This window comes from Sus scrofa, chromosome 14 (genome assembly GCF_000003025.6).
Source record: "Sus scrofa isolate TJ Tabasco breed Duroc chromosome 14, Sscrofa11.1, whole genome shotgun sequence".
In the NCBI taxonomy this organism is placed as follows: Eukaryota; Metazoa; Chordata; class Mammalia; order Artiodactyla; family Suidae; genus Sus; species Sus scrofa.
The window spans coordinates 57866433-57875089 of NC_010456.5; the positions used below are offsets into that span (position 1 = coordinate 57866433).

At 41.6% G+C, this 8657-nt stretch overlaps 1 pseudogene; it reads right to left on the reverse strand.

The window, feature by feature from the left end:
- Window positions 5394-8402, reverse strand: LOC110256720 (annotated as a pseudogene).

The window sequence follows — 8657 nt, forward strand, 5'->3', positions numbered from 1 at the left end:
CAGCTCCTGATTCTTCTTATTTCCTTTTCTTTTTACAGCTGCACCTGCAGCATATGGAAGTTTCTGAGCCAGGGTTTGAATCAGAGCCACAGCCTCAGCCTAAACCACAGCTTATGGCAACACCAGATCCTTAACTCATTGAGCAAGGCCAGGGATCAAACCCGCATCCTCACAGAGACAAGGTTGGGTCCTTAACCTGATGAACCACAATGGTAAACTCCTCTTCCCTCTTTTCTGAACTGTGTTTTGATGTAGCAAATGGCTTAGGAATGAAGGAGGGTTTTGCTTACCATCACCAGCTTCCAGACACTGTGATGGTAGCTGTAACCCAGTCCTGAAGGAGAAGAAAAGAGAGCCTGACTTAAGGGACACCAGTCAGTGTCACAGGATCTGATCCTGTCATCAGAAGCCATCCTCTTTTGGAATAGCAGTCTTCCACCTTTATTTTAGCCTCACAACAAATGCCATCTTCTCTGTCTTCACAGTCACAACAGAGAAAAGGATACCAGCTTAGCTCAGCCTAGAGGCCCTTGGGTGAGGGAAGGGGGAGGAAGTTCCTTTTGCCACTGCAGGGATGGCATGACCATCTTGCCCTCACTCCAAGCCCGCTGCCCACTCTCAGCAGAAAGAGTGACTCTGAGTGAGTCAGGTTCTCCCAGGACCCAAGGAACCTAAGTAGCAATTTACCTAATGGGACAAGTGAGTGATCTGGAAGAATCAGTGGGTATCTCCCACTGCTTGACTCTGCTTCCTGGTTCAGCCTTCTGCATGGCAGGAGTTGACACAAGATTCGTCCAGTGCTTTCACATAGCATATTTGAAATCAAAGTTCCCCTGGAATCCACTTATTACTGAGGAAGACACCAATCCTTCCCAAAAGGAAAGCAAATACTCTTGGAGCGCTATCCACTTTACTTCACACACAAATAGAATACACAGCCTATCACTGGATGGGCAGAGCTTGCCATCATTATGTCAAAATATGAATTCACTGGGGCAATTAAGTCTATAACCAATCAAGTCAGGAAATAAAAAAAAATCAGGTAAACTTCTTACTTGACAGAGTCATCAGGTACATTTATTCAAAACAATCAAATTAGTACTCTTGAGAAAACACATGTAAGATTCCTCTGAGAAGTTGATAACTTGTACCTCAATATCTCTAGTTAACTTCTAAATTCTTGAACTCAGAGTCCATCTAATTTGTCTTAAAACCGTTTTTACTTCCTGAAAAGTGAAATGTTCAATCCCAAGTTTTTTTTTTTTTTTTTTTTTTTTGCTTTTTAGGGCTGCACCTGCAGCATATGGAAGTTCCCAGGATAGGGGTGAAATCAGAGCTGCAGCTGCCATCCTATACCACAGCCACAGCAACCCAGATCTGAGGGCTGTGTCTGCAACCTACATCACAGCTTATGGCAATGCCAGATCCTTAACCCACTGAGCAAGGCCAGGGATTGAACCCATATCCTCATGGATACTGGTCCAGTTTGTTACCCCTGAGCTACAATGGGAACTCCTTGATCTCAAGATTTTACTGTACATTCTATACCCATAAAGAGTCTCTCAAAACTGAGCCTGGATTTGATTGTAAGAAAAGTGACATTTGTAAACAGGTTTATTAAGTGGCAAATGATAGCAGATTTTACCACATCGTCATCCTTCAACTTTGTGAATATATAATATTTTTGCTAGTTACTTACGCCTTTAATTTGCAGAAATGTTTCATAATTTAATTGGTACCTTCATTGGGAAGATTATCAATCTCTTTTTCCTCAAAAGATGAATAGCTTTAATAATGGAATAAAAGCAATGTGACCAGAAACACACCTCGTCTCCTTTTTCTCATGTCATGCAGTCCTTTGGGTACCTGAATCAACATATTGTTTCATAATGAGTATTTTTCTCTCTTTTTTCTCCTCCAATGGAACATTGCCTGTGAACCATTCAGAATAAGATGTAAGGAGGCCAACTCCAAACATAAATCATAGGAACAACTGTGCATAACTACAGTAAACAACATCCAGTCCTTTGCTTAACTCACGCTAACAGGATATTGAATGCAGCACCAGTGGCCATGACCAGTTGCCGGAGGTAATCTATAGAAAGTTACAACACCTCCAGCCCCACGCACTAACATGGCTGAGGCACTGGCTTTCAAAGTCTAGCTCACTGAGTTCTTAAGATGACAAGCAGAATCCTGGGGATGACAAAAACAGGGCACCCATGATGCCTGTCCCCATTTATGTGCAAGGAAGACATCATATACGGACCCCTTTCCTTGGAACCCAAGTGCTTCTCAGAGCTCTTCCTACACAGGACAGCTCAGGCAGCCACATCACTCTCTCCAAGTTGGCTTGAGTTCAAATGTCTTTATGTGTGTGCATGAAACTCTTTCTCAGAACAGAAATGACCTGACTTTATAGCTCATCTTTAAAGAGTTTTCTGAGCCCTCTGTAACTGTTAGTTATTTTCACTAATAGATGAACTGGAAATTAGGAAACACAGACAGCTCTTTTTGTTAGTGCAAAAGTCCTACAACTTTTAGCAAACTGCCCAATACATAGTAGGTACTCAAAGTCATTTATAGAATCAATGAAAGTAAAATTAGTATTAACAACCGGAGTGAATGATGACATAACCAATTTTAGGGCCAGCCTTATTCATGGAGAGCATAGACAGCCAAGGACATGATGTATGTATTAGTCAAGGCTCTAATAAAAAAGAACCAACAGAAGATACCAACAGAAGATACATATGTGTATGTGTATTTACTGATCGATCTATCTATATCTATCTATCTATCTATCTATCTATCTATCTATCCATCTCTATCTGAGAGGAAGAGGGAGAAGGGATTTATTTTAAGGAATTGGCACATGAGTTTGTGTGGACTGGTGAGTCTGGCAGCTGCAGACCCAGGGAAGAGATGATGTGCAGCTGAGTCTGAAGACCATCTGGAGGCAGACTTCCTTCTTCCCTGGGGTCCTCAGTCTTTTCTCTTTAAGCCTTCAACTGATCGGATGAAGCCCACCCACATTAATAGGCTTCACTCAAGTCAGTGAATAAAACCTGTGAGTAATTTCATCTGAAAAATATACCTTCATGATAACATACAGATGCAATCTTGATCAACACCCCAGTAGAATTTTGTGAAATTTCACAAGCCCATTCTAATATTTGTGTGAAAACGCAAATGGTCAATAATAGCCAAGGCAATCTTGGAGAAGAACAAAGTGTAAGGACTTTTACTGCTGGGTTTTGAGTTTATAATGAACTACAATTAGTTAAGAGAGAGGTATTTGGCCAAGAAGAGACAAATACACTTAAAAACCAGAGAGAGAACCCTGAAACAGGCCCACTCATATATGGACACTTGCTTTATGATCAAGACAGCATCGCAGAGCACTGGTGAAAGGGTGGTCTTTCAATAAATGGTGAAGGATAAAATGCATATTTCTATGGAATAAGAAGAAACTTGATTCTCACCTCATGCTATGCACAAAAATGAACTCTAGGTAGATTTTAGAACTAAATATGAAAGTTAGAACAATTAAACATCAAGAAGTTAACATGGGAGAATTTTTTCTTTGTCTTTTGTTTTTTAGGGCCACACCTGTGACATACGGAGGTTCCCAGGCTAGGGGTTGAATCAGAGCTGTAGCTGCTGGCCTAAACCACAGCCAGAGCAATGCAGGATCTAAGCTGTGTCTGCGACCTATACCACAGCTCATGGCAACACCAGATCCTTAACCCACTGAGCAAGGCCAGGGGTCAAACCTGTGTCCTCATAGATCTTAGTCAGATTTGTTTCTGCTGAGCTATGATGGGAACTCCAAAATGGGAGGATATTATCAGGATCTCAGGACAGGAAAAGATTTGTTAAGTGGGGTACAAAATAAAAAACAAAACCCACTAATCATAAAGAAAACTGTAATGACTACATTAAAATTAAGAACTTTAATTTATTAAAGACACAATTTCAAACATGAAAAGGCCAGCCATAGAGTGATAAATACAACCATAGCCCATATAACAACAAAGGGCTCCTATTTTGAAGATATTAAGTCATTAAGTAAAAGACAGTGGAAAAATAGGCAAGAGACTTCAACAGGCATTTCATAAGAGACTTCCAAATGGCTAATAAATAGATGACAAGGTGCTCAACCTCATTAGCAATGAGGAAGGTGCAAATTAAAACCATAGTAAGATACCTCTAACCACTGCCATTTAGACATTTTAAAATAGAAAACACAGACAATACAATTATTAGCAAAGACATGGGGCAACTCTCATCCACTGTCAGTGGGATGCTTGGCTAATACAAACCTTTGGAGAATGGTTTAGTATTATCTACTAATATGTGATAAACTCATGACTTAGGATAGCAGGTGTGTGTGTGTGTGTGTGTGTGTGTGTGTGTGTAAGACATGTACACAAATCATCATAGCAATGCTATTAATAATGGCCTCAAACTAAAAATAACCTAAATATTTGTCAAGAGAATAAATAACCTATTCTTTCAACAGAATAGATGGATGTAACAAAATACTCCAAGGTGATTAGAATAAACAAACATTGGACACTATATGCAATAATTTGGAAGCATTTCACAATCTTAATGTTAAGAGAAAGAAGTCAGAAGCAAAACTCTTCATACAATGTAATGGTATTTATACAAAGTTCAAAAGTAGACAAAATTGAGTTCTGGTGTTAGTAGTCAGTATTTTTGCTAACTTCGGAGGGGAGGGAAGAGAAGTGCTTGGGAGATGGGGACTCGTGGAGACTTCCTGGGTAGGGATGTGGTTTTATTTCTTGATATGGGTGATGGAGATGAGATTTGATCACTTGGAGGTAACTCATCAAGGTATATACTTACAGTTGTATGCTACACTTTAATTAAAAAAACATTCAAATTCTTTAACTGATTTGGTTTAATCTGACATAGAGAATAAAGTTGCATAGAAATTTCAAAAATAGGAAAAGCTAAGAAAGGTAAAGGATTAATCTTGAGATCCACATCCAAGTACTAAGAAGTTCCTGGGAGGTGGGGGGTGGGGAAAGGGTTACAGAGAAAAGATAGAGGAGAAAATTATGCAAAATATTTCAATAAAACTTCCTAGAACTTTTGAAATTAGCATAGCCTCCTAATGCCCAGTTAAGTGGGTAAAAAACAACAAAACAAAACAAAACAAAAACTACTTCACCAAGGCACATCACAGACAAATTTCAGAATACTGGAGCAAAGAATACATCCTAAAATCTTTCAAAGGTAAATAGTATCCAACTTCTCCCATCCATACAGGAGTGGTGCCTTCAAAAGTTGGAGAGAAAATAATTTTCAATGTAGGATTCCATACCCAGCAAAACTATCAAATAAGTATGCAGAATAAGCACTTAAAAAAAAACAAATAAGATTTAATAATGTTCACAAGAAAAGACTTTGCTTTTAAATAGGAAAACTGCATATTGTTTCATTTCAAAAGTTTCCAAAGTTAGCGCTTGAGAAATGCAGCAGGTAAATAACAGGACTAGTAGAATCCGGTTTTGGAGCTGTCTGCCAGCAAATAATCAAGTCTATGTTCAGGAAGTCTTTTCTTATGAGGAGGTTTGAAGGAAGGTGCTGTTCACATCCCACCCTGTCCTTCCCTTCAGCCACCCTCAGAACTTCTCATAATGATAGAAGTTGGTGGACTTGTCCTTAGCACAACTCTTGTGTTTGGGGGTGGGGAAACCCATTCTCAAAGGTGGGGCATTGGCTCTTCTTTGTTCTCCATCTGGGAACCTGAGCACCTAGTGGTAAGATTGTTTTGCTGCTCATAATTCATACGAACTGGTGAACGAGGATGTCTCACTGTCTTTCTTGTTCTGCTGCTCTGTCAGCAGATGTGCCTCAGCATCCTCTGTGGATAGATTTTTTATTTTAGCATCATGTGGAGCACCTTGGGGATGCCGAGCAGCATCTATTTGGGAGATATCACTACAGTCCTCTTTGCTGAGGATGCATGGATGTTTTCTGCCAGTTCATAAAGACAGTTGTCTGCATTCTTTGGCCTGACTTTCTGCTTCTGTGTTCCTGGATCCCCTTCTTCTTCTTTGGCTCTGTCTCACCATTCTTCATCACATGTGTGGGCTCATGCCTTTGGTTGCTTTCTGTGCCCAACACCAGGCTCAGATGGGGGTCTTCCTCTTCACTGATCTCTTCTGGGCCCTAGCCTTTCAGTTTCCTTATGTCCTCCACAACTCCTGTCTTCATCTGAGTAGTTTCCCCTCATACCTTCTTTCCCACCAGTAAGGCCACTGCACAAGCCATGGGGCCCTTTCCCCATGTTCAGCGCCTCTCAGGGATCCTCCAGTTTGATGAGCCTCCTCTGAGTCCAGCTCATTGTCCCACAAATCCGAGGCAGTCCAGTGTGGGTGGAGCGTCTCCATGATAGAATGGACCCTGAGGTCTAGCTGCAGCAGTCAAGACATTTTTAGACACACAAGATCTCAAAAAACAAAGACAAGACAAAAACAAAAAACTAAACCCTTTCTCAAGCATGCTTTTTTACAAAGTGATGAATGTACTCTCTGAAAACCAAGGAATAAATCTAGAAAGAGAAAGACACTGGGTGCATAAACCAGGGATCCAACAAGAGAGATGGGAAGTGACTCCTAGGAAATGCTGAAGAGGAGCCATGAGACTCAGCAGGAGGGCAGGGGGGTCCAGGAGGAGGGTCTCCACGAGAAAGAATGAAACAGATGAGATGACCTCTGTTATAGTGTTGAGGCAGGTGTACCTTCAGCAATCATTTACTAACTCCAGGGAAAACATAATTTGTTCAAAAAGGAAATGTAATCAGAGTTCAATAAATAGCTAAGCTGCTATTTGCAGGGTCCTAATGAAAATGCTAAACCTAAAAATTATTATGTAACTAAATGGAGTGGAAGGGAATATGAGCGTGGGAGGGAAAAGGTGGGAGTGGTGTGGGAAGGCTGATAGTGAATGCTTGATTTTTAAAATTGCAAATGGCAATCATTTCTGAGCTATTAAAATATTAAGAAATGGCAGTATAAAGACAGCCAAAGAATTAAAATGGTTGCATGGGGGAAGTGAAAACTGCAGGAAACTGCCCTCTCTGGCAGCAGGGTGGTGGTGGTGGTGGGGGCTGAGGTGTGTGTCTCCCTTTTTCTTGTCACTAACCTTAACCCAGGCACCTCCATGCTCTACTCATCTCTGGCCCAAGAACACCTTTCAAATCTTTTGAACACACAATACCTTGCCTAATCTGGCGATCCTTTCTGTAGATCAAAGAAGACATGAAAAATAAGTAACGAATAGGTGACCAGATCTCTTGCCCAGCTTTCCCTTCAGTAATCTCACAAACAAACTGTATAAATAATATAGCATCTAAAGAAAAATCACGAGAAGTTGGGGGATGGCAATGACTCTGGGGCAATGACCCCCAATCTAAATGAAGAACTGAGATCACTTCCCTTTTCCCCTTTAAAAGTTTCCATGACAGAGCAGAACCTTTGGAGATGGCTTTTAATCAGACTGCGGCATCCTGATTAAAAGCAACTTTTCTTTCCTTTCTACGACTCCCCCTCCCCCAGCTCTTTCAGTCTTGTATTGATTTTTGAGTGGTGAGTGGCAGGACCCAATTCAGTAACAGAACTAACTATATGACATTCTAACCTTGGAGCAGTTATAACCTACAAAAACCTAACAGCTTGGTACAAACAGCTATGTACCATATTGCAGTTATGTTAAAGTGTTTGCCTCTGGAAGAAGATATACAAAAGTGTTCATGGCGGAGCTGGGGTGAAGGGACTGCTGGGGAAGGTGACTTTGTTGTAGTCTTAGAGGAGATGCTCCAGCAAGAAAGACAGGCAGAGACACAGCCCGCTGGGATGGGAGGAAGCCTGGACCCACTCTGCTCACCAGCTGGTGGAAGCTTGAATCCACAGAAAGGACAGAAGTGGTCTTTTCTACCAGGAGGAATCACTGAAAAAGGTGAACTTGCTACCCAACAGAGTTCTTGGCTTCTTTAATCATAGAAATTAATAAGAGGCCAGGCAAGAAATTTAGGCAAAGCTTTATTGGGGCCCCTGCTGCAGTGGGGGGAGAAAAACAAGCAACAGTTTCCCTTGCTTGCTCACTGAGAGGGGGCAAGCTGGTTCCTTACATAGGGTGAGGGTAGGGGCAGGTCCAGGGGTCTGGTCAGAGCGATAGCATAGGTGATCTGCCCACCCCTTTGGTGGTTCTGCGTGCAGGGAGGTATGCATAGTACCGTGATTTTCTCCTAACACCTAGCTTTGCTCTTCAGATGTGGCTATTGGTTTTTTTGCTTTTTGTTTTTCTTTTTTTGCTTTATAGGGCCGCAGCTGTGCCATATGAAGGCTCCCAGGCTAGAGGTCAAGATGGAGTTGCGGCTGCTGGCCTACGCCACAGCAATGCAGGATCCGAGCAGTGTCTGCGACCTACACCACAGCTCACGGCAACACCAGATCCTTAACCAAGTGAGCCAGGGATCGAACCTACGTCCTCATGGGTGCTAATCAGATTCGTTAACCACTGAGCCATGATGGGAACTCCTTTTTTTTTGGTATCTTCATGCCCCTAATTTGCCCCAACTGTGCATGCACACATTTATTTTTAGTCCCATACAGTTTCTT